Source organism: Anser brachyrhynchus, assembly GCF_964034855.1.
Source record: "Anser brachyrhynchus genome assembly, chromosome: 14".
In the NCBI taxonomy this organism is placed as follows: domain Eukaryota; kingdom Metazoa; phylum Chordata; class Aves; order Anseriformes; family Anatidae; genus Anser; species Anser brachyrhynchus.
This window is the reverse complement of record NC_137709.1, coordinates 19,073,394-19,098,069: the sequence shown is the minus strand read 5'-3', so window position 1 is coordinate 19,098,069 and position 24,676 is coordinate 19,073,394. Positions and strand designations below refer to the sequence as shown.

General features: G+C 35.5%; 1 long non-coding RNA gene across 1 annotated transcript in view; it reads right to left on the bottom strand.

Moving 5' to 3' along the window:
- The window catches only part of LOC308177540, a 34,806-nt gene extending 13,570 nt beyond the window's left edge, over nucleotides 1-21,236 (bottom strand). The window contains exons 1-3 of the long non-coding RNA XR_013939236.1: nucleotides 21,186-21,236; nucleotides 20,984-21,094; nucleotides 12,683-12,762 (exon numbers count right to left, since the gene is read on the bottom strand). This is a non-coding gene — a long non-coding RNA (uncharacterized lncRNA). The remainder of the gene's footprint in view (nucleotides 1-12,682; nucleotides 12,763-20,983; nucleotides 21,095-21,185) is intronic.
- Nucleotides 21,237-24,676: the final 3,440 nt, after the last annotated feature.

The following is a 24,676-nucleotide window of genomic DNA, read 5'->3' as shown; positions in this document are numbered from 1 at the left end:
CGGAATCCTCTCCTAAACAGTTGGACTGTTAGGATTAAGTCAATTCTGTCATTTCTAATTTCGAATAAGTTTTAAAGCTTTTTTTCCTTGTAGGTACAGTCAACCTTCGTATGCTATTTTAAATAATTTAATGCAATTCCATGAAAAGTATTCCCCTACAAAGGAGGGAAACAACTCTAGTAACAATATGTATACAATACCAAATAGTGTAATTCATATGTTAATAATTACAGTTACAATGAATGCATATATGAACAGTCTTTTATTGTGCAAGGAGGTGGGAGAGAGACAGGAGAAGTTATTGCAGAGGAAGAAGGCAAAATGATTTGTTGACAATTAATTATTAGTAAGGATGCTAAAAAAGACTTACCAGGGATAAACATCTTAAAATCAGGAAACCTGGGGAGCAGAATCTATTAAAGAATACTGAAAGAGCATAGGCAAAGAAAATCTCGTCTGCTAGCGTTAATTTTCTAATAAATTATGGAAAACTGGAGAAAATCCAGAAGATTATAAGAGAGCCAATGTTGTGCCCATACTGAAAATGCCAAAAGGGATGAATCAGGTAACAACAGGCCAGCTGCCCAAATTCAGTTCTTGGCAAAATAACAGAAAGCTGCTGTAACAGCCTGACAAATTAAAGTATAGAAAAATATTTAATGTCCAGCTACCTGATTTTAGAGACAGTTGGTCTGGACAAAAAGCTTGATTTTATTCTTTTGGATGATTAGAAATTTGTTTGATGAAGGTAATTGCCTACATGTAATAAACAATTTTTGCAGGGCATCAAAAAAATTGTGCAAATTCAGTATTATACTCCATCCATAGTAAAAAGGGTAGCTGACTGCTGTGGAGTTAGTCCATGAATTCCTGGGGTTTCCTGCTTCGAAAGAATGAGTGATATGGCTACGGTGGACCTGAGCGGAACAGCCCTGCAGAAACCTGTGTCTGGCTGTCTTCACTTAACATCTGGCTGACCAAATGGTAAACAAACTTGTTGGAAATACAAGAGTTTGCTTCAGATCCCATTTTCAATAAACAAATAAATGAAAATAAAAAGAACTCTGCATCCATCCTCAGAACGAAACAAATTTAAACATTCTCACTCTACCCAGTCCAGGGTAAAATAGAGCACATGAGTCACAGGGTAGACAAATGTCTGTCTAGCTGCTTGTCTGGCAAGAGATCGAGAGGTAGCTTCCCAGATGTATTTAAGTATTCTTACGCAATGAGAGAGGCATGAAGTACTATGGAGTTCTTTAACAGGACATAGAGCAATGGAAACCAATAGCTAAATGCTCCAGCTAGAGAAACAAGATCTGGAAATAAGTAGAGATGCTTCATAGGATAGGGTAATTCAGTCCGGGAGAGACCTCAGTGGTCATTTACGGCCCAATCTCCTTCTAAAAGTAAGGTCAGCTCTGATGTCAGAGACTCTTACTCAGAGTTTTATCCAGTCAGATTTTGAAATTTACGAAGGTGAAGCCTGAAAAACCTGTTCCATTTCTATTACTTCCATCAGGGCTGAGCACAGAGGTGAAGATATACTTCAGCTATACATTTTCTGAATTGAAATAATGTCCACAACTAGAAAATAAGTATTGGGGTTGTTCAGAAATACAAATGAAGATGAAAAAGCTACCCCTCAGAAAGTGGTAACTAAAAAATAAAGATGCTAAGTATATTGTTAAGTGGTATCATAATTTAACTCCCTGTACATTCATATTCTTGTCTCCTAATATAACCGCTTAAGCATCCTAGAGTAATCTGGGACATTAGCTCTTTGCAAGATGATATAAACTCTTAGATATTGGACTTTAGGCACAATAATGGTCAATTAACCTAAGATATTAAAGACAACCACTGTACAAATGCAAAGTATAGGGAAACTATATAATGATTTTTTTTTCTTTACGCCATATAGTTTGCCTTTTAAAAGTATATGAGAGAACTTGACAAAGTCTTAGTCACCAGTGTATTTTTTGGCTGGGATAAAAAAAGTCTTCCTGTACCATTGAATGGTTGATGTAAGAATAATGCTATCTTCAGGATCACTGTGTACTGCAAGGTGAACCTCATAATGCAAGTAGTGATTTTTTTACACCGATATTGAGCCTGAAGTATTTATTCAAACTGTAGTAGTGTCTACATGTCTCTCCCAACACCAGAGTCTCAATGAAATGATAAATCCTGTCAAACCTGTCTCCTTGAAGTAGTCTCATTCCAAAAGGGACACTTGTAATATGGATTTTTGTTCCTGAATATCTAACTCACTTCCCAAAGGAAGGAAAGGGGAGGAGGGCAGAACAGGGAAATAGTCTTATGTACATCTGCAGGCACAAGAATTCCATTCCAAACAATTGCTAGAAACAAGCCGGAATTGTAAGAGCTCCATTAGATGCACCTGGGACTTTGACGTTACTTTCACCTCTGAAATGCTCCTGGATGAACTGAAGCATAAAGCCTTCTTTGGTAAGTTCAGACACATGGTAAGCCAAGCACTCACTAACATACTGAAAGAATTGAAACATTTTGAATCCGTAAAAAAACAGGTTAAATAAAATCATCACAAGTGGGTAAGTAAGCTTGTTTCAAACACCATTGGTATAAAGTTCTCATGATACACTATCAGGAGTCTTCAGTGACTGTCATCCAAATTCGGGGCAACATGAGTCATTCTATCCGCATTTAGTTCTCAGCCATCTTGAATACAATCAAATTTCAGAGACAGATCTGAGTGAAGAGTCAGGGACCAGGCATTCTGACAGTCGTTCAAGAACTGCATCCTATTCATCTCTAAAGACAAAAAAGAACATAGCAACAGGATGCTCTTGCAAGGAAAATTCTTAAGCCATGATTTAGACAAGTATCCACCAGCCATGATTATAAATAATAAAAGTTATTTTAACCATCGTGCTTTCCATCTGTAGAAAATGCTATATATTGTTACATTAAAAAAGAACATACACAGTTCTGCTTTCTAGACCATTATGTTTTTACGATTCAATCCCTTTGTAACTCTTAATTCCCTTCTCCTCTCCTGAGGACTTCTTTCAATGCCTTCTGTGCTTTCTTATTCTTCTTTGTACCACATGCCTTTTTTCTTCTGCAGTCACTTCTCCCATCCACTTCTGCAGGTCCTTCACAGTCCCTGTCTTGTCATGTCAGCCCCTTTCTTAAAAAAGAGGAATGACAACAACAAAAAGCAGCTCTGCTTGCCAAAGCATCTGGAGTTTATTAGGCTTCAAGGCCAAACCGTAAACTGATTAGAACTCCAACAGTAAAATGGCAAAGAAGGGAAGTCTTCTAGCAGACAGATTGGAGAAAAAAGTCAGCGAAGCACAATCAAGGTTATTGAATGCATCACTTTGTAGCCCATCAATATTCATGAAGATGGCAGCGTGAGCAGGACAGACTATTAAATAATTTTGATGTAAATTCTTAAGACTTAAAAAAAAAGGAAAAAACATAGGCAGCTCAAAAGGTTGTGACCTACTCCTATTTCTCTGACAACAGGAGATTATATTTTTGTTTTAGGACTGTTTGGGAGAATCCCAGCCGCCACCCCCCCCCCCCCCCCCCCAAGTACCAGAAGCATGCTCCACAAAAGATCTCAGGAATGGCTCTAGGCATTAAATGAAGAGTTAAAAGTATGGGGGGGGGAAGGGTTTTTCAACGGAAAATGGATTTTTCAATCCATTACTCATTCCAATCAAACTTTAGAAAGGTATCACAGACATACCGCTTCATGCGGTTTACTTCAAAATAATAATAAATAAAAGTAATCTTAAATCGTGAATCATTTAGTGCTACTTACTTCGTGCAACCTATGAGATGCCTGCCACTTGAAACTGCCCACGACTTTGATAATCAATTGGAGAAAGCAGCCAATCAAATTTCACCCCACGATAGTTTCCAAGGTAACCAACAAAGATACTGACATGGTTTGCATGCAGTGGAAAGAAATGCTTGAAAAAAAGCTGCTGCATTTCCACTTTTTCCAATACTGTGGATCATATATTATAAAGCACTATCCAAATGCATCAGTATTGTCAATAAACAGTAGCAAAAAATCCAAAGCAGAATTAAAAAGCAATGATAAAGCACTTCTGTCTTCAGTGACTCAGAAGGGCTACAATGCCTTCTTGAAGCTTTGCCACTTATGAACCACAAACAGGGACCCCTCCTTTCTGGAGAACCCCTGAAAATAAGGGTAGCATCTCATAAGAAGTAAGACACCTTCTGTTTTGTCCCTGTAAATAGTTGATTAAATGGATATTTGTTCATCAGTGATTAAAGCAGGAGTGAATCGCATTTGTCATCATGCAGTATGAGACAGATTTTTTTTTTTTTTACAAAGATTTACATTAGAAGTTTAATTTGCCAGCTACAAAAAAATATATATATATATAAATCAATACTGCTTCAGTGTAAAAGAGGAGTCAAAAATACTCATTAGAAAAGCCCTCTCCCCTTTCCCCATTCCATCATGTCATTCAGAGCAGGATGTGTAGGGATGTTTGATGTTTGATTTATTTGATGAAATGTTTGATTTGTTTGATCCCCCTGCCATGCCTTCATGCTAACACCAGCATTTCAGGTCCTAGTTCCTTTTAAATTAAAATATCTCAAAATAAGTGGCCTTGGTGGAATTTCTCAAAGAGCCAAGCTGGACTGCTATTAGTCAAAGACTTAGAATTGGGATTTAGCAAAACACAGGTTCTGTGACAATATCACCAAGCATCATCTACACATACATCAGGTCCATCTTCAATGGTTGTTATAAAGAATAAAGGCCTTGACCCTAATAACGGGCTACAGATTCTGGTACAGAAAGGTTTTCCTGAAAGACATCTTTACACCACTTCTCTAATTTTGAGGTTTTCCTGAACAAAGATTGTGAATTATGTTTCTTAGTACAGAGCCAGATAGTGGGTATACATCACATTCCCCAGAATCTAACACAGTCCAGAGGCTTGCTTTTTATTTCTTTTCCTCATGAATTCATGAAGAACAGAGTCTTTGATCTCCAGAACAGAGGAATACTTTCTGCACCAGGAAAAAGCTGTTTTGTCTACAAGTCTGCCTTCAAACAAACAACAAAAAACAAACAGGAAACCCCACACCCAGACTCCCAGTCACTGGAGCTATTTCACTATGCTCTCTGTTTATCATCTTACAGGGCAAAACTTTGGTGGTTAGAGAGGAATATTCCCTGTTCATGAAGACAAATCTTTTCATGAAAGCATTAATTAGCTTTTATGAAGTCCTGAATGACACAAAAGCTGTTTGGTGAAGCTTGTGAGACAGACTCTTCAAGCTCACAGATTGGTGAGCTGATTACTGAGGGGTTTGAAATATACTACCAACTCAAATGATCTTTAATGATTTCAGTCAATCTGGTTAGGTTATTAAATTTAACAACTATGCAGTAGTCACTAAATATTTTCAAATGCAATAATACTTTTCAATTATTGAAAAATTTAACGCTAGCACTCTAAGATAACCAAATATATAAGCATTAGAGAAGATCAGAAGTTGGCAATCAAGGTCTAATTTTAATTACATGTACTTCATATTAAATCTTGCTGTAAGATAAAATGGTTTCAGAACAACCCTAATTCATTTATATTCCAAAACCCTTGTGAAATGTGGCACACTGGAATCAACTTCCTACATTATTTAATAAAACAGCTCTGTAAATAAGATGAAGTGCAAGTTTTGAAAACAAGGTGCAGGCAATGAGACTGCAATAACCTTTGTTTGCACTTGCAGACAGGAAAACTACATACTTAGCCATCTGTCTGCAGAAATACCAGCTTTTATTCTTTGACTCAGAAAAATACAGTTTTGAAATTGTACCCTGAAACTTCATAGAATACAATAAAAAGTAAGTTTCATTTTTATAGCCCTCATACTGTATAGTAGTAAACAATAACAACATTTCTTGGAAATATGAAGATGCAATTCTTCTAGCTCACCCGTTTGCTTTACATCTCCATCTATTCAGACTGCATAGAGGAGGGAAAAAGAATGTGCTTATTAAGAATTTGTATGAGAACAGATTGACCCAAATGTCTGTTACCAAAATAGATTATATTAGCTAGAATGGAGTGTGTTGCTTCCATGCAATCAGCAATAGACTTATGAAAATGTCAACTCATATATATACATACTGATGCAGGGTAAGTCAAATTCTTTTTCAAGTCTGTAAAATAAACACATTAGAAACACCATGCTTTGTACTATGAACACAGACGATAGCTCACATAGCTCACAAAATAGTATTCTTTGCAATCAGTTTCTTTCAACACTGACCTTTATTTATCACTCTTGGTAGACAACCAAAATAAACCAACCAGTTTCAGACAGTCTCAGACAGTCCTCTCAGGTTCTTAATCATTAAGATTAGGCAGATAGACAGTAAGTATGATCAATAGTGGCCTCTGATAGACCAGTCCAGAGCTCCCTGTGTTTGGTCGAATCACCACTGAGCAAAAGAATACAGCAGCTCATTCTTCTAAATTTAGGATAATATACAATTATGCTTTAAATTGCAATTATAGGGAAAAATCTTCATGCTAAAAAACAGTTCCATACTTGCATTTCTTCTTGGATATAAGAAGGAACCACTTGACATCAAAAGTGCCAAAATGTTGAAGTCTGTGAAGCCAAACCTCAAACACAGTACAATCTGCTCTAACAAAGACGGCGCACCTTGTTCTGTGCCCCCCCCGTAACAATTTGTCACTTCAGTGCCAGTTAACAGCATCTCTATAAGGGCACATGGGGGAAAAAGGACTAGTTCAGTCACAGTAAGTTATTTTACTTTTATCCACAGTCTTTCTATAATTAGCCAGCATAGGAGCAGCAAAACAGTAAGATCTGGATTAAATAAAAAGTCACTATAGAGTGGCATCTTAATTATGAACTCCAGAATGTTTCATATCACCATAAAATCATGTGGTAAACCAGTAGGTGCTCATTCCGCTTGTGTTAGGAAAGATATAGCAGAGAAAGAAACAAAACAAGATCACAGAATCATAGAATACTCTGTTAAAACATCTGACAATATCAAAGCACCTAAATAGCTCTTCCCCCAGTAAATCCATCTCTCAGTCATCAGCATTGCTGGAGAGCACGTCTAGTTACAATCTTTTCTTTTTGCCTAGCAATCATACCAGCTTTGAGATGTTAAGCAGCAATTTGGTCAGTTGGTAACACTATCTGAAGTACCTAAGAAGTACAGAGCATCTTGCAAACTGGAAGTTACATTCCTTTGAAATCTCTCAATTTCAGGACCAGAATATTGTTAAATATTGAATATATATAGGCCACACGTTACTAAATGAGCTCTTCATTATTTTCTAATTCCTAATTATTTTCATTTTTACTAAATGAACTGCAGTTGGAATAAATGTAATGAGTCTTTCATCACTTCCCTGTGATGATGTTATCAAACATCCCCAGAAGAACAAAGGTGAGACTACCAAAACAGACAAAACTGAATGAGCAATTTACTTTTAGATTTCTTAGTTGACACATTACACGTTGCAATTTAGTAAGAAAGTGTGGTAGTGTGTTTTTTTTTGTTTTGTTTCATTTTCCTTTTTTTAAGTATAGCATTTTTCTATTTAAGTGATCTCTCTCATCAGATGCTGCCCTAAGAGTTCTGACTGGCTGATGGATGTGCCAGGAAGTAACTTCTCTTCCTCCCTGCTGTGAGGTGGTAACTGACTAGAGACCCATCACTCACCCAATTTACTTCCCACAAAATTCTCTCTCAGATCAGAAAATGATACTGTACAATAGGAAATAGGTAAGGACGTGCTGCTACCAGACAGGTTAGATGCACCAGAATGGACTTTATTAATAGTACCCTCTGTCTCGTGCTCAAGACTTAGCTGTGGCCAACTACATTGGGACTTAGTTTCTGGCCACTCAGGTTTGAGCACTTGAGATCTGGGGCTAGGACAAATACTGCTAAAACAGCATCACCCTGTACTGGGCCACTGAGCATCAACACTGCATACTAAAATGGTGTAAAAAACAATCAGATGTGTTACCCAGAAGGGCTACGTACAAAGTAGGTGAAACAGACACTTAGCAAGAAGCTGCTATTAACAAACTTGCTAATTTTCAAATTCACCTGCCCATAAAGTTTTGGTAAGACATTAGTTTTGCTATAAGGAGCTGAAGTTAAGAGAAAAAGGCAGCAAAAACTGTTTGGAACTCAGTAAGGTGGATTTCTTTATTTTAGAAGATAACTAATTTTGTAAAAGCAAATTCCAAAATGGATAATCTTTGGACACTCTACTTATAATAAATGGTTTTCCCTTCCAAGGGTTTTCTTATTCTTCATTGGATAAAGGGAGAGAAGCAAATTCTAATATTCTCTGAAACTCCAAGAAATAAAAAAAAAGTGCTACACATTCAAATTTCGGTTCTGAACCTACACAGTCATATGGAAAAGCTTGACTCTTTCCACTCATCTTTCTCAACCACAGATACTTCTGGCAGAACAGCATGGAATTTGTTTCCACATAAGTGACTGTTGAAGATTCTAGGAAAAATAGATAGGCTTTGCAGTAGTTTGGCAACACAGATTATGTAAATCGTTATTTTATTTTTTAAAATCAGATATTTATCTCTAAAATCTTAGAACAAATGTAATTTACACAAAATTACCTTCTTTGGATTGAATCTTTAGGTAGTATTGTTGCAGGTTATCTGCTTTTAAAAAGCTAGGTAGCAGCATTTCAGCATCTGGGTGGTGATTTGTTTTTTTTTTTAGGCAATCCATACACCCCTGTAGTGATGACTGTAGAGTAATAGAAAAGCCTGATATATCAATATTTAGCTCAAGCTATAAGAATTTAAATTGCAGTTCTGGAATTTCACTTTTTAATTTTATCGTTAAGTTCAAATGTCATAAAAAGCCACAGATGCTTTGTGTACATAGTTAAAGCCTTTTTACACTACTGAAGTAAGAAGACAGAGCAGTAGGGGAAGAGTTACCTCACTTTTTCTAAGCCTCAATTTTAGATATTTTGTAATCAGGAGAATCAAACTAGAATCTTGAACAAAACCTTAGTACGATGATAAATTTAAGAATTAGAACTTAATTACTGTAAGATAGGTTTTCCCATAAGCTGTGATTTATGGAACTTACGCCATGTTAGCAGATGCATAGCCACTTTAATTGTTGTAAAGAAAAAATATTTTCTTCTGTCAGGTCCAAGTATTTTGTAGTCCTGAATGTGAATAAAGAGTCAACTGGAATCTAAAAGATGAGTGATAATGAACTTGAATTTCCACCTTTAATCGTTTAGAAAAATGCATTAAAATATTTTTGAAACTTGCAGGCGCTCAAAATATTGCCATTACTCTTCAGGATACCTGAATGCACAATGGTGTTCCAGATTTAAGGTGAAGACTCCTTTATCCTCATCATTTTCAGTTCCTTTAATGTAGTAGCATTATGTACACTATTTGGAGAGCAGATCCATGAATTAAAAAAAAATTAAATACTTATCACACTGATAAGTAAGGTTATGTACAATATTTAAATTGCTATTTGTTTAGGTCATAACTCAGGGTGTTTAAGTTCAACAAAGCTGTTTTGTTTGGGAGTGAAGCAGAAGGCTTTAATCTTGCTCGCAGTAAATGGAAATAGGATTTTTTTGAATTTACTTCCATACTTAAGAGTTGGTCCATACTGTCCAAAGGGAAACACTTCAATGAGCTTCAAATCAGGCCACAAACTACTGAACTTCTAATGACCTCATTTCCTGGAAAATTATTTGTAATACTGTGCTAATATGTTCCTCTACTACACTCTATTGGAGATGAGAACATTGAAAAAAGGAGGTATTTTCATACAGATCAAACAATTAATGTTGTTCCAATAATTAATTTCTTTATGATGCACTATGGAAATGCTTTTTTTTTTTTAAGAAGCTATATTGTTAGTCTGAAACTACATGACGGTTTTAAAGGAAAAAAATCTTCCACTACCTTCCTGTATTTCTTCCTCTCTCTCTCTCTCTCTCCACCCTCTTCTCTCCCTCCCATAAAGAATTTGAGATTAAACCAAATACATAACTGTATACAATAAGAATTTACTTTGCCTCCTTCTGAATTAACTCAGAGACAAGACAGGTCAGAATCAGATCACATCTCAAATATTCTGTAATTCCTTCCTTACTAAGAAGAAGGATAGGTTCTTATGTGGATTTCAGTGTGTTAACTAACTTCTGTAAATTACAAAATACAAAACCTCAAGTATACTTTTGTCCTATTAATACAGTTCTACAGATTAAAATCTTTCACCTTTCCCTTAATAATAATAAAAAAATCAGTACCTAAACTGTATTTTCTGACAAAACAAAAAAATATCACTTACAAGAGACAAGACCCTAAGCCTGAGAACATCACATAACTTCAATGCAGGTCAATGCATTTGTATGTGTTAAACATAAAACTATAAGTGTGCTGAAAGAAACAACTGTCCTTATGGGGACTGAATCATATGATGTCTACAGTTACACCTGGGCAACAACTATTGAAGTTATACCTAAAAGGTCAAATATTTTTCTTCCAGACCACCTGCAACTTTCCTTTAGTATTAATGACAGATTATGCATTATCAGGTCTATTCCAAAATATTTCATCAGTTATTACTGGCATCATTCAGGAAATTAGGGGTTTCGTGCCCTGATCATCATCAGGAAAGACATCATCATAACTGGAAAGATTAGGGAAAAAACAATAAATTAAAATCCTCACAACTGTTTTGTTAGATTTTCATTGAAGAACACAAGGTATTTCCTAAAGGGACTCAACAGATTCTCAGTTAAATCATCATCATACTTCTAGTGTAGATCAACTACTGATTTGATTGAATCACATTTAAACTGTAAATTTGTTTCATTAAATTGGAATTGCTTATTCATGCCATGATCTTGAAAAAAATTTAAAGACCAACTTCTTAGTGGAAAAGTTAGTGATGGTAGTAAGATTTAGAAAAAGTGGAAAAAGAGGAGAGCTTACTAAAAGTGCTATTTTTATTAGATTATTTAATATTTGCTAGCAAGGTAATCACAATTGAGACTCCACCTCATGCATGACATAACTGGATTTTAGAAATTACACAAACAGTTTCAGGTTTAGATGAGGTGGATCTTGCAGAGATTGAGAAAACTCCTCACACCTGTAGCATATACAGAATAGCTCCTAGAAATGGGGATTATAACAGATTTGTATTACGATTTTGTTTTAAGACTTCTGCATAAAGACGTGTATCCAATAAAAATAAAATTCTTTTCCTGACTAAGCTATTTTCATGGATGCTGCTGTTGACTGACCAAGTCAGAAGTTCAAACGACAAAGTGCACAAACAACACCCTGCAAAAACAAAAATGAATCTATAAAATTACCTAAGAGAAGAGGAGAGTCCTAAAGGTGTTATCTTTTCATCTATTGCTGATTTGCACAGGGGTCAGATCAAGTGAAGTATCACAAATTTTGTGAATGTATGTAATATAACTGGACTTCAAAACACAGTTTTTGCTATGTATTAGAGAAGGGGTGAGCCGTCCTTCATTAATGAATTTCTGAAAAGAACAGCTCCCCGAAATCTGTTATTCCATTATATTTCTCAGCTGTTGAATATCATTTACTATGGCATTATATCATGAATAGTTGCTTTTTAAATGCTGAACGGCCATTTTAAATCTTTTGTTTTCTTCTATATTTGCACGAGTGAGAATTGGAAGACTCTGTAACATACACATAGGAAAAACAGCGTAAGTATCCTTTCAAAGGAAAGCCTAATTTTAAGGCTCCTGCTGAATCACTAGATAAGTAATTCTCTAAAATTAAAGGCATGGATATTTCCTTCAGGAAAAGTATTTCATCCTTAGAACAGCAAAATCTATGAACTTCATAGCAGTTTCATGCACAGCCATACTTTTATCTGGCTAGAGCCAGCTAAGCTGAGTCACAGTATTTGATACAAACTCCTGAAATACAACAGAATATAACATCAAGGCTGGCCTAAATTCTAAGCTAAATTTTGATGTACATGCAAAATTTTTTTTTTGCCTTGAAACCAATGCTTTATATCTGAAGTTGTCAAGAAACAAATACACGTTAAGATAACCTACATTTAAGTTGGTTATATAACATCCATGTTACTTGATTGTTGAAATAAGATTAAATTGTAAAATTCAGCAAAATACAATCCAAGACCAATGTAATTTTCTTTAGATCAAAATCATCATTTTATCATTGTAATTGACTTTGGAAAAAAAATAATAAATTCATATATAATGAATACACATCAAAACTTCAGTTTGATTGTAGTTCAAATAGAAGAAAACAGAAAAATAGTAGCCTGATCATATTCTTGAAATAAGTAGTAACTACCAGACTATATTCCAATAAAATTAGGATCAGACCTCCTAATGAGCAGAAGTTACTCATGCAACCATGTTGAGATAAAAGGGAAAATAAGTTGGGAAGGTCTAACAAGAACTCTCAGGTAGCTAGTGAGATTCACTTATGGTTGAACAAATATCTGTATAGATGGTATTTGCTCAGACAAATATTTTGGTATAATATGATACCTAATAAAGAGTGGGCACAAAGACATCACTTGTGATAAGAAGTCCACACTTACCCAAATTGGGCTTCTGGTGTAACAACAACAAAAGTAAGTTTCAAAACCAGTGGCTGCCTTGCTAGGAAGTTCCAGTACTTCTGAAACACATCATCAACAACAATCAAGCAGAACAGTCACGTAAATTTCAATTGGTCCAGTGAGCTAAAGATGTCAAACCCTACTTTATTCTTTACTTATGTGACAGGAATTTGGCACACAATGAATAACAAAATAGAAAAGTTGACCCAAATTTTCACAGCTATGGAAATATATGAAGGCCATAAAAGTAATTTTGGTGAGGTAATGGAAAATAGTAAATATTTTTTTGTCACTTCTCAAACATTCAGGCCATCATCGGTTAGAGAGTTTACCAGTGAAATTCCATAAGACATGCTTCTATGGTAAGAAATGAAGTGTTAAACTTCACAGACTGCTATTGCAAAAAAAATTATATATATATAAAGCATTTGTAAATACTTTAAGTGCATATTACTCTAAAACATTTAATTAGTGTCATGGACCAAAAATACATTAATAATAATCAATGGTGCCTAAATATACTGTGTTTAGGAAAAAAATATTCCCATTGCTGTTCTCCAAAACCTTGTACCTTCTGTATGGTAGAGGAAGCTGAACATATAGGCTGGTAACAAAATTTTCAAGAAAAATATCTGATTATCATCTATATTAACTTATTTGGTTATTCCAGTCATTTAATACGACGCATAACATAAGTTTTGGTTGAGTTCTGAAGTAACCTTAAAGGCAAGGTAACCATACATGCCACTGCAGACAATTGTGTAATGTAGCCTCCTCCCAGCAGATGGAGATAGGAAAACAACCGAAATTGAGGTATAGCAATCAACTTCTGTTCAACTAGCTAGATCAGTGTTCTCTCCCTCTTTTTTTTTTTTTAAATGCTGTTTTTAAGAAAACTCTGTTCCCCTCAGGTACTCAGAACACATCCAATAGGAATACTTCTGAAACTGAAATACGATAGGGCAAGTATAGGCTAAAGAATGCATGTTACTACTCAATCATTACAACTGTTTTCCTTCCCTTCCCATTTTCTTCTGCAATTTCTCTTTGTCTATTATACCCTGTGACATAGATTATTATTATTATTGCCTATTGTTCATAAACAGGGTCAAATGCTGATTATGTAGCTGAAATGCCAGAAAGCATTTAACTAACTTGTGCAGACTCTTAGCAGCAATATATGAGTGGGGGATTGAAGGGGCTGGCGAGGATGATTAAAAGTTTCAAACACAGCAAAAATTTTTCTGATGCCATGACTAACTTTTGATCCAGAACAGGAAGACTGAGCCTCAGTCACACCTTCCCTCACACTTCTAGATAGGTTTTATGTCACACATTGAAAAGATTTGGATAGTTTCTTTACTCACTCTTAGAAGGTATTAATGCAGTAGTATAACAATGGAAGTGAATGGACACAAATAGACAAATTTCAGAAAGATAAATAGGAATAAAATTTCACAAGAATGTCAGTCAAACATTGGAACAGACTACCCAGAAAATTTGTGCTAACACCTTCCTTGGTGTTTATACACTCAAAAATGAGGTGGATTACATCCTAAGAAAATTGACTTTACTTCAGAGTTGCCTCTAATCTTGGATCAGAGGGCTAGACCAGATGACTTGCAAAGGTTCCTTCCAACACTAATTATTCCATGATTCTGTGAAACTGTTTTCTTACCTCAGAAAAAGAAAAAAAAAGAAAAAGTTAAAGCTTTCCTTTTTGAAACTAGCAAAAGGAAAAAGTCAAACAACTTTTCATTTTTAAGTTTTCAGAACACAATAGTAAATAATTGGAACAAAGAGGACCAAGGTCTGAAGGTCTTTTACTTGTGAAGAAATGGTAGTAAAACTAAAATTTTTGTCTGTTGATAAAATGTTGCTTGTCAGACCATGATAACTGGAATTATTTGGCGATTGCTGAAACTGACAGACATTCAACAATACTCCCACACAGAAAGCATTTTTAACTGAAATTTATCTGTTAAATCTGCCATTGATTTTAAAAATATATTGGGGAAAGCTGCCAATTCCCATGAGGTATTTGATTAGTAATTTTAAAAGCTTCAGTAGACAAATGTTAACCCACCAATAAAGGCTGTCATACAGTAGCACCACAAGATCCAACTGTGCTAGGCACTGTAGCAACTAAGATTAATCAACAGAACTCTGCAAGCTAAATAATATAAATCAGTGAGGCAGACAAATGAGGGAAAAGGAGGAGGAAGGCAGTACCATCATTACCACTGACTAGGAAAAAGCAAAAAAGTTCTTTGCAATGGATTTTGACATTTATGTTGGACAGCAAAACACAAACGCTGATATTCTCTGCATAATTTTTGCTTTTTTTCAGCCTTCCAACAGGGTTTCCTCTTGATCTGTAGCTAATGGGAGCCCAGATAATAACACATGGCAAGCAGCCACTTTCTTCAGAACTACTCTTGAAAGGATAAAAGTCCAAAGGTTTTAAATGCTGATCAGGAGCATGATCATGCTCCTCTATTTAGCAGTCAGTGGGACTGCTGACGACCTAGGACAGAAAAGCTTCAGAAAACTTCAGACGTTCCTCATAAGGAGAAGCCTGAAGTTCTTTGCAGATGAGGTAAAACTTATCCGTTCCTCAAAACAGAGTTTGAGGGAATGGTTTTCAATAAGAAATTTTGTTATGGTCAGAATTTTTCATCCGCCTATTACTATAACTTATCTTTAACCACATGCATGGACTCAAAGTCACACACACAAACAAGTTTTAGTAAGACCAGAGCCATTATGAGAAACTCCTATGATTTTATCAACTTTAGACTTTTCATGAGGCAAAATTTATACACACTAGTTCTTTCTCATATACCTAGTATTCCTGCATTTGTGTGAGCTTACATGTGCTTGCAGGATCACTCAAAAATGTTATAACTAGATTAGATAAACACAAATAAGGTGACAATTAATAAATTCAGGGTAGTGAAGATAAAACAGAAGTAGCTAAGGCTTCGAAGACCTAAAACAAGGCTTCAGAGGTAAACTACATTTTGATGGCATAAGAACATACAGAACTTGCACATTTTGGATACAATGGAAGCCATCAAAGTCAACAGTCAGGTAACGTCAAGTAACTGCTAGCATTTTCAGAATATCAATTTTACAGCAAGGGCTACCTAGTAAAAAGCTTAAAAATAACCACAGAAGTGTACTTCACAAAGATAGTGTGATTGACTTCTCTGTTACAAATTTACTGGGAAAAAGCTGTCATATGCAAAAGTATTCATGCACCGATCAGTTTCATCTACTGATCTAGGGATATCTTAAAGGGAATCAGTAACCTTCCCCACCCCCATTTACCCAGGGACTCAGACTTCAGAAAATTAAATTTAGTTTGGGACCATAAGCCTACTATGACCCAACACACTAATTAAAGTGAGAGTCATAGCATCTCTATCTCATTATCTAGAACTACAACATTTGTATAGGTCTACCGCAGCATTGAAGGAAAGAGAAATACTGTTTAAGATTCAATTAGAAATACGAAAGCCATCATTTGTACTAAATAGAAAGAAAAGCTGACACTTCTAAGCAGAAATAATATGCTTACAAAATCGTGTAAGCATTAAGCAATAGTTTTCAAAATGCTATGAATACTTTTGTGAAATGCAGAGAAAGGGTAGCTAGAAAAATTGGGAAAAACAAATTAAAAGGATAAATTACTGCTAAGAAAAAGTTTAGTATATTCACAGAAGCCTGCATGCAGAAAGGAGCACACTGATCCAGAAATAATTATACTGGGAAATAGGATATAGAGAATAAAAATAGCTGCCATTAAACTGTTACTTTTCCTCCAGTTGTCCTAAAACAATGTTTTTGTCCACTGTCTAAGCTGCTTAATCTCATATTTTACATGTATTTAATGCACATATGAAAACATGACAGAGCTGATCAAGATTATATACTTGTATATAAAATATTTTTTTATATCCACAATACATATAAAACCTAGTTAACACAACTGTTAAAATAATTGTGTTTATTGTGTTATTCCATTAAATGGAAAGCTTTCAGGTGAGCCAAATATGTTTTCGGATTGACTTACTTGCAAATTGCAGAGATTTCACTACTATCAAGTTGGCAGGAAGCTAAGGAAAATAAAATTACCAGTAGTGAGGTGGAAGGAGGTGAATAAACTCAGAACAGATAGGCACCATCCCATGCCAGTTTGATAGCAAGCCTTCTCATAAATCTACTAAGCTATAGCTTCACTTGATTGGAAAATACAAATACATTGTACATGTTTAAAATGTTGTGGGGGAAGGTGGAGCAACCAGACATACAGTGAAACCTGAAGAAAAAACTAAATATAACGAAGAGGGATTTTTCTGAAACAAATTGCTCAGTAGTCATTGCACAAATGAAGCTGCAGATATTCCTAAAGTCCTTGACATATAGCTTATGCTACTCCCGCTGTAAATAAACACCATGCAGACTGTGGATAAAAGCACATGATTTTTTTTGTTGTTGTTACAAGTAGATATACCCAATATATTTGTCTTGCTCTTTGTGACACAGTGCAACTGCTGACTTACTTCCTGCAAAATTCAAAGTAGCAACTGAATTCTTTCAGCCATTGTGTACTTCAGATCTAGGGGTATACTGCACAGAAGAGTTCTACCGCCCTCTCTTCATGTTGTTCAGGAAAACAAAGATCTCTTACATGTTTCCCTCCACAAAACGGTACATAAAAATTGCTATTCAGGATCAGACTTCATAATCCTATTCAGTGTTATTTCTCTCTTTGGAAGAGTGATTATTATATTAGAAGATAGGAGAGTTCATTAAGTGAGGGCAATATCTGCCTTGAATATCATCTAGACATGAAGAACTATGAAAAACTCACTTGAATCCAGCTGTTGACGTCATGTTCATATATGTATCTTTCTATTCCAAGACAGAAAGGAATATTTTTTCATTAAAATGGAAGTATTAGAAAATTGAAAAACCTCTGATTATTTTATCTATAACAACATTGATCTATACTTTCTTTCACTTTCAGCAGATATCATGTCAAAGAACTTCTGAAAGGTATTTGAAGCAAACAGTTGCTCTTTTTTTTTTCCTCTCTTTCTCTCTTGCATTCTCTCCCTGCCTGATCCCCTTTCTAGTAAAGGCTATAAATATCTAAAAGCACTTATTCTAATTAGTGTTTCTCTATTTTATAACCAGTGAGAAATTAATGATTCCAAGATGCTCATCTGAAAAATATGAATTTATCCACTATAAAAATATTAGTAAATAGCATATACAGTACTGTAAATCATCGAGGAAAGAAAAAATCTGCAATAAATGACAAACAGATTTGAATACTTTTGTATAAGAGAGGCAGATTATTCGAAACTTAAGAATTGAGGGTGTTAAAAAGCAAATGATTAAAATATTAATAGCTTATAAAGCTTTTGTGTGAAATGCACCATGAATGATTTTAGGTTAAATATGTAGCAAATACATGAGCAATCTAATAATATATCTTTATTCACAATTTTCTATATAAAAATTCTGCATTAAACTTTTGAAGAAAAACTACAACTAAATTACATTCTTACTCAGGATTTCATCGGAAGAGAGTAGTTTTATATTTATTGAAAACAACATGTATTTCTGTTGTGGGTTTCTTTTTCCAACCTTAATGTTTTTCCATTTGCTTATTTTTATTTTTTAAATATATTTACACTTAAATAATGCTTACTTTTCATGTTAGGAGATAGTAGCAAGTAGACATAAATGTGCATTCTGAAACTGCATTATACTGGGCTTCATTTGTCAATATTTCAGCTTTCAAATACAATTGACTAAAATAGCTCACTCCTGTTTATAGAAAGGCATTTAGGGATAATCATTATGGAAGCATACATCCAAGTAACTAGCTTTGTGTTCTCTGAAAGGCCTAACAACATTTTTAGAAAAGAAATAAATGTGGCACCTTGGATGTAAATATACAAAGGTTTAATCCATAGTTAATTGGTCATATTGCAAAAACCTAGATGCTCTTTCTTGTTTAGTTCATTCATTTAATAACCTGAGATCTTTGCAAACTGGTAAGTAAAACTTGAGTTGAGTATAAGGTGCCTCAGAAGGAGCTATACAGACAGGCTAAGTTTTCCAAGACATTTGGAAGGTTAATATTTTACAGTACTGTAACCTTGGTGATGCTCCAATATGAGTAATTATGATATCAGGTACATTTCAGTAATAGTATAATTAATATCCAGATTCAGTGCATACAAAAGTTGAGAGAGAAATGCTGCTAGTTCCACAGGTAAGGTCTGTTGTAACTGTTATTTGGACTGTTCTTAATATGCCTGGGAAGCTAAGAACAAAACAGTTTTCTTACTCTTTTTACAAATACAGAGCATTAAACATGCATTTTAATGTTTTCTACAATGCAACCATGTAATCTCCCCTAATAACATCAAGTAACTGTTGAGAATGAGCCTAATTAAGAAACACTTAACCAGCTTATCTCTACCTAGGCAGTCAACATGGAAAGGGTCACGTGTCAGACGGGGTATTTGGGCCAATCGTCTAATGATTTAATACTAAATCATCTCCAACATTGGAAGCTTCAGCAATTTTAATATAATTAAAGAGAAGATATATGGAGAAATGTTTAAGGATGACCAAATAATCCACATCTAAAGATCTGAGAAATTTTACTTCTCTTTTTTTTTTTTTTTTAAAAATTTCCCCTGCAGAGCTGGGAAGAAAGACACTCAGCCAATAATAACTCCATCAAAATTTCTTTCAAAACCAAAACAAATACAAATTCTTATTTCATATATTTATCTTAATGGATTTCTTTTAAAAATATAATTAGTGCCCCATAGCAAGCAATATTTTAAAAATGGTTTAACTTGTTACTGCCAAACAACTTACTGTTGAACTGAGTATGCAGCTAATAGCGCATAATTAAATGTACAAAAATACAAGCATGTGACTTTGGAAATCAAGCATTTAAATTATGTATTTTAATTACATAACTGTTTCTGAGATAATATATAAAATAGAGACAAATATAGATTAATTAATTTTACTAAAGTGCTTAGTTGAATATCTACAGGGAAGTGACATACATCCAATCTCTGATCACAGTCAAGGAGTGTTAGCTAGAGGGGATAATACTGGTTATCAATGTGCTTCACAGTTACTCCAGTGAAATATTAATGTATTTAGTATAATAAAATATATGTGACATTTAAGATCTAACATGCATTCATCTTATTCAGAGCTATTGCAATAAATTAACATTTTACATTATTATTTTTTTTCTGACATACAACCCCAAAATTGGCAGCAAACTGTAGGATTCTCTAGACACATAAGAAGCCATCCCGCAACATAATGGTTTAACTGACTCTGAGTGAAAGGTAAACAAGCTCTACTCCTACCCCCTTCTGTTATATTTCACTCTTGTGTAAAAGCAGATATATCAAACTAACTCAAAAAATAAATTAAAACCACACTATTTCACCTTCTTTTAGGTCTAAAATTAAGAGAAGGTATTAAATCATACTTTTAGAAAAAAATCAAGTACAGCAATATACATATCTGAAAAATAAATTCATAAGAAAATTACAAGCATAAAAAAATGAAAAAAAAATTAATTTAACCCAAAGTCTGTGTAATAAAATAAGTTTCATTATGTAAAAGTTGGTAAAGACTTACTAAACACACATCTGAAATGTATTTTTGTTTCTTTAAGCTGATTCCTAAATGTGTGTTCCTAAAGAAGTGCACTTGCTTCACTCAGAGCATGAAGAGTCCCTGGCCCAGGCTGCCCAGAGAAGCTGTGGATGCCTCATCCCTGGCAGTGCTCAAGGTCAGGTTAGATGAGGCTTTGGGCAATATGGTCTAGTGGGCAGTGTCCCTGCCCGTGGCAGGGGAGTGGAACTGGATAGTCTTTAAAGTCCCCTCCAACCCAAACCACTCTGTAATTCAAGCAGAGATTTGTAATCAACATATTAAACAGTTATATAACCCCTTGAATCACTTCTCTAAGTTCTGTATCTTGTGCAGTCTCAGACATTTCTACCCAGACAGCTTTACCTTCATATCTAAGACACTGAAATCAAACATGACTTGGCTCCACCTGTAAGTCCTTATAGACTACCACCTATAAACTGAATATAATGGTATGTACCTACTGCCACACAAACAATAAAAGACAAGTATGGATTTACGGGGCTTCTTTCACTGTGAATTTAGGCTTAGCATTCTCCTTATAAAATATATAAAAGGACTGACCTCCAAAAAAGCAGGAATCTCAAGACTTAAATATCGATGTTCACTGATTCTTGAAATGTGAGGAAGAACTGTTTTCTTTGTAGAAACCACTTCTCTCTTGCTGCATAGTTTCTGTTCAGCAAAAAGAATCACCACCATGAGTACTGTTATATAATCACAGGGATTACTAATAATTAACACCATTGAATTTGCAAAACTTCACCCAATTCAGGTGCAGTGAACTTGTGTTGTCTAAGCCTTCTACCCCAGGTGCTGCTGCAGGAGAAGGGTTTCCTTCCCACCTTGTTGCATTTTACACCTGTGCTGGAAGCATACCCAAACAATCATAGGACCACCAGGAGCTGGGTTGACAGTCACATACAGAGAACTTGCTTCTCCTGCATTAGGACTGAGATATTTGCAAATGCAGTCAAGATGGCAGAATTCATGCAAGATCCAGAAAAAGAGAACATGTACAGTGGAACCTGTTACTCCCCTACCATAACCATTTTGTCCTCAGACAAAGATTAGTATTCTCTTCCTGGCAAATTAACGCTAAGTCTCATTCTTTAGTTATGAAAGACTGTGTAACAATTACCTATATTGAAATAATAATCAATGATTATCATCAGATACAGTTAACATAACCTCATAAATTAGACTTGTTTTTCTTATAGTATTTCTGAGGTATGAAAGAATGTTTCCTTTTAAAACCGGACTGTCTTTCAAACATACAGTGAAATCACCTAAGAAAGTTATGACTGCATAGATGAGATCACCAGGAGAACCAGCAAGGTTCTGAAAAGTAAAATATTCCTTCCCTTATGCACTTACAGTGACCACTCAGCCATCAACTCTGCTTTTGATGACAGTGCTTAAAAACGTGACAGAAATACAACAGAACCACAGGATGACACAGCCTGGTAAACTATACTGCTGTCACACTCCTGATCCCTCTCCCTCTTCACTTGAGAACAGGAAACAGTTACTGGCGTTTTACTAAGAGCCCTGTTGTCCACTGGTACTGAAAGAAGGCTGGTGTCACAGATGGCAACAATGCCAACAAAAGAAAAAGGTCTTTCAAGAACTGAGGCAAAGGATAGTTATGCAGCTTAATCCTGCCTGTTTCCTACCACGTCTGTTTTGCAGTGCTTCAGCTCTATAGAACAGTGAAGGAGCCTATGGCACTTGTGTTTGCTTTAGGTTATTTGAAGATGGTATAGATATGAGGCATCTAGAGATATCCACCAGCTTCCACAAAATGATTCATAGATTCATATTTCCCAGAAATGCTTCAACTGGTATTATGTCCAACAGAAATGTCCAACAGAAGTTTCTAAGGAACACAAGAAATTGCACAATACTTGTATCAATTTCTATGCTACGCAGCCAGTTCCCCTTGTACTTTGGGGCGTCCACTACATACCTACATGGTAGGTGGGACAAATACTAGCAGCTGAGCAGAGGGCTGTCTCACACCTTTCAGAATAATTTAATGATGAATTTCTTTAATTTGCTGCCCAGTAAATCTGCCACAGGTAAGCTTCCTTATTTACTGAAGCCTTTATGCTAGACTCTACATTGAATAATGTCAAAGAAACAACCCAAGATTTGGAACAATATGCGATGGCTTCTGTTCACTTGGACCTTTGATTTTCCTGGACACAAACCAAATTCATATTCAAGCTCTCATGAATACAGGCTTAAATCTTTAAGCATTTAATATATAACAATAAGAATGTAACTGTAGAAATATTTGCAGGTCCATAACAAACTTGTACTTCCATATTAGAAAACAGCATTTCACCATGGCTGAGCTTCGTACAGGACAAACACGGCTTGGCCAGTACATGTATGGCCGTGTGCTCCCTCAGTCCCATCTGCCAGTGCCCCGTGGTGCAAGATACCAGCCTGACCAGCTGGGAGCAGACGGCTCAGCCCCACGCAGCGCTGCCAGTGGCAGGGCGGGAGAGCCGCACACGTGAGCCACGCTCTCCTGGAGGACTTTTGATGACAGCAGAGGAAATATATTGAAAGGATAAACAGAGTAGAGCTAACACCGTCCTGTGACAGAAAGATGACTAAGAAAGAATATCAATCTGGCATGTGTCTCATTTACTCAGAACTGTACAAGGATAAAACTGTTTTTACCTGGATCTCTGCTGTATATCATCTAGAAAATGAATTTCTTCACTGGGAAAAAAAATAGAGCTCATAAAAATAAACAAAACAAGCAAAAAAACTATATATATATATACATATATATATATTTATCACAAATAAGGGATTTTTTAAAGAATCCTTTTCCTGTGTCCCTTCAAATAATTTAGCAATCGTACCCTCATCATAAAAACTTATTTCTTATCTAGCATGTAGATGCTGAAGAGAAAGAAATAGGAGGACACTTTTCTGTCAGGGGTTGAACAATTAGCATTTACAAGATTAACTGCATTACAAGACTAACTGCAAATACTAGAGACTTAGCTGCAGTCCTGTAACCTTTGTGCAAAATTTGTCGTATTTTAACTTGCTAGTTGCCAGAGAGACATCAGTCAGAAAAGTTGTTTTCAGTTCTGAATTGCTCAGTTTGGCGATGTAAACAAACAAGTTTCTCAAGCAGTTTTCAGCTGTTGCAGAACTCATCTAATTTTCAGGAGTAGTATTCCCAAATGAATCAGAAATACCATCTTTCCTTTCAGTGTTAATGACATCCTACAAGGTGATAAAATTAGCAACTGGAAAGTGTAATCCTGCAACCACACTCCTCAATTTGCAATTCACATCCTCCAAGCTGTTGTCCAGTTCATGCCACTTTCTCAACAAGTTTCCAAACTGTTTGCTTGCTTATATGCTCAAAGCATATGTTGCTGACAAGGCTTTTATAAGATAAACATTTTCATTATTCTCATGAGAGCTTTATCTCCCAGTAAACTCTTTCTTTTGTCTCCATGATCACCATCCATTTTTTAGCTTGTTCAGATCACTTTAAGATAATGCTTTCCAAAGAATTTTCTCAGCTATGTCTACACTCATACTGGCACGATAACCACAGTCTCATTAAAATTTGCTGCTGGTTTGATCTTCTCCAATAAAGGAAGTTGTGCTTTTGACAGAGTGAGTGTTTCTCTTCATAATTAGAACACAAATAAAGAAGCACACAACTTCTTGTTTCAAAGTATTTCAAAACTGCTGGGAAAGGGAACATACTTGTTTCACTCTTGAAAATTCCAAATCCTCAATAAAGAAAACTTCTACTGAAAGTTCTAGAAAAATCAGATGAAAATCTATTCCAAAACTATTTAAGCTCATGACATGCTCTAACTCTGCAACAGACAGCAAAGTCCCTTCTACTGCCTTCCCTATGCAAGGGCTGTCTTCAGCATTTTAGAAGGCAGGCTGGTATATTTTTAACTGCTTAGAAATTTTTTGCCTGTCTCTGACTCTTCTCTGCAAATTCCTTGTGAAGAATATTATCATGTCCTTTCCCTGCAGGAAAATCCCAGACTGAAAGTATATGACTCATTCACACACTGCAGTCCACTTGCCCAAGCTATCTGCCTTGCCATCGGAGCCCGATGCTGCCATGCAAGAATTGCTAGACAAGAGTCAGAAGCGAGCTTACAGCAGGCAACTAAGGGAGTCCAAGAGAGCGTTCAAATTGATGCACGTGTGTTTTCCTCTAGCTTCCTCGATACACCAATTACACTAAGTTGG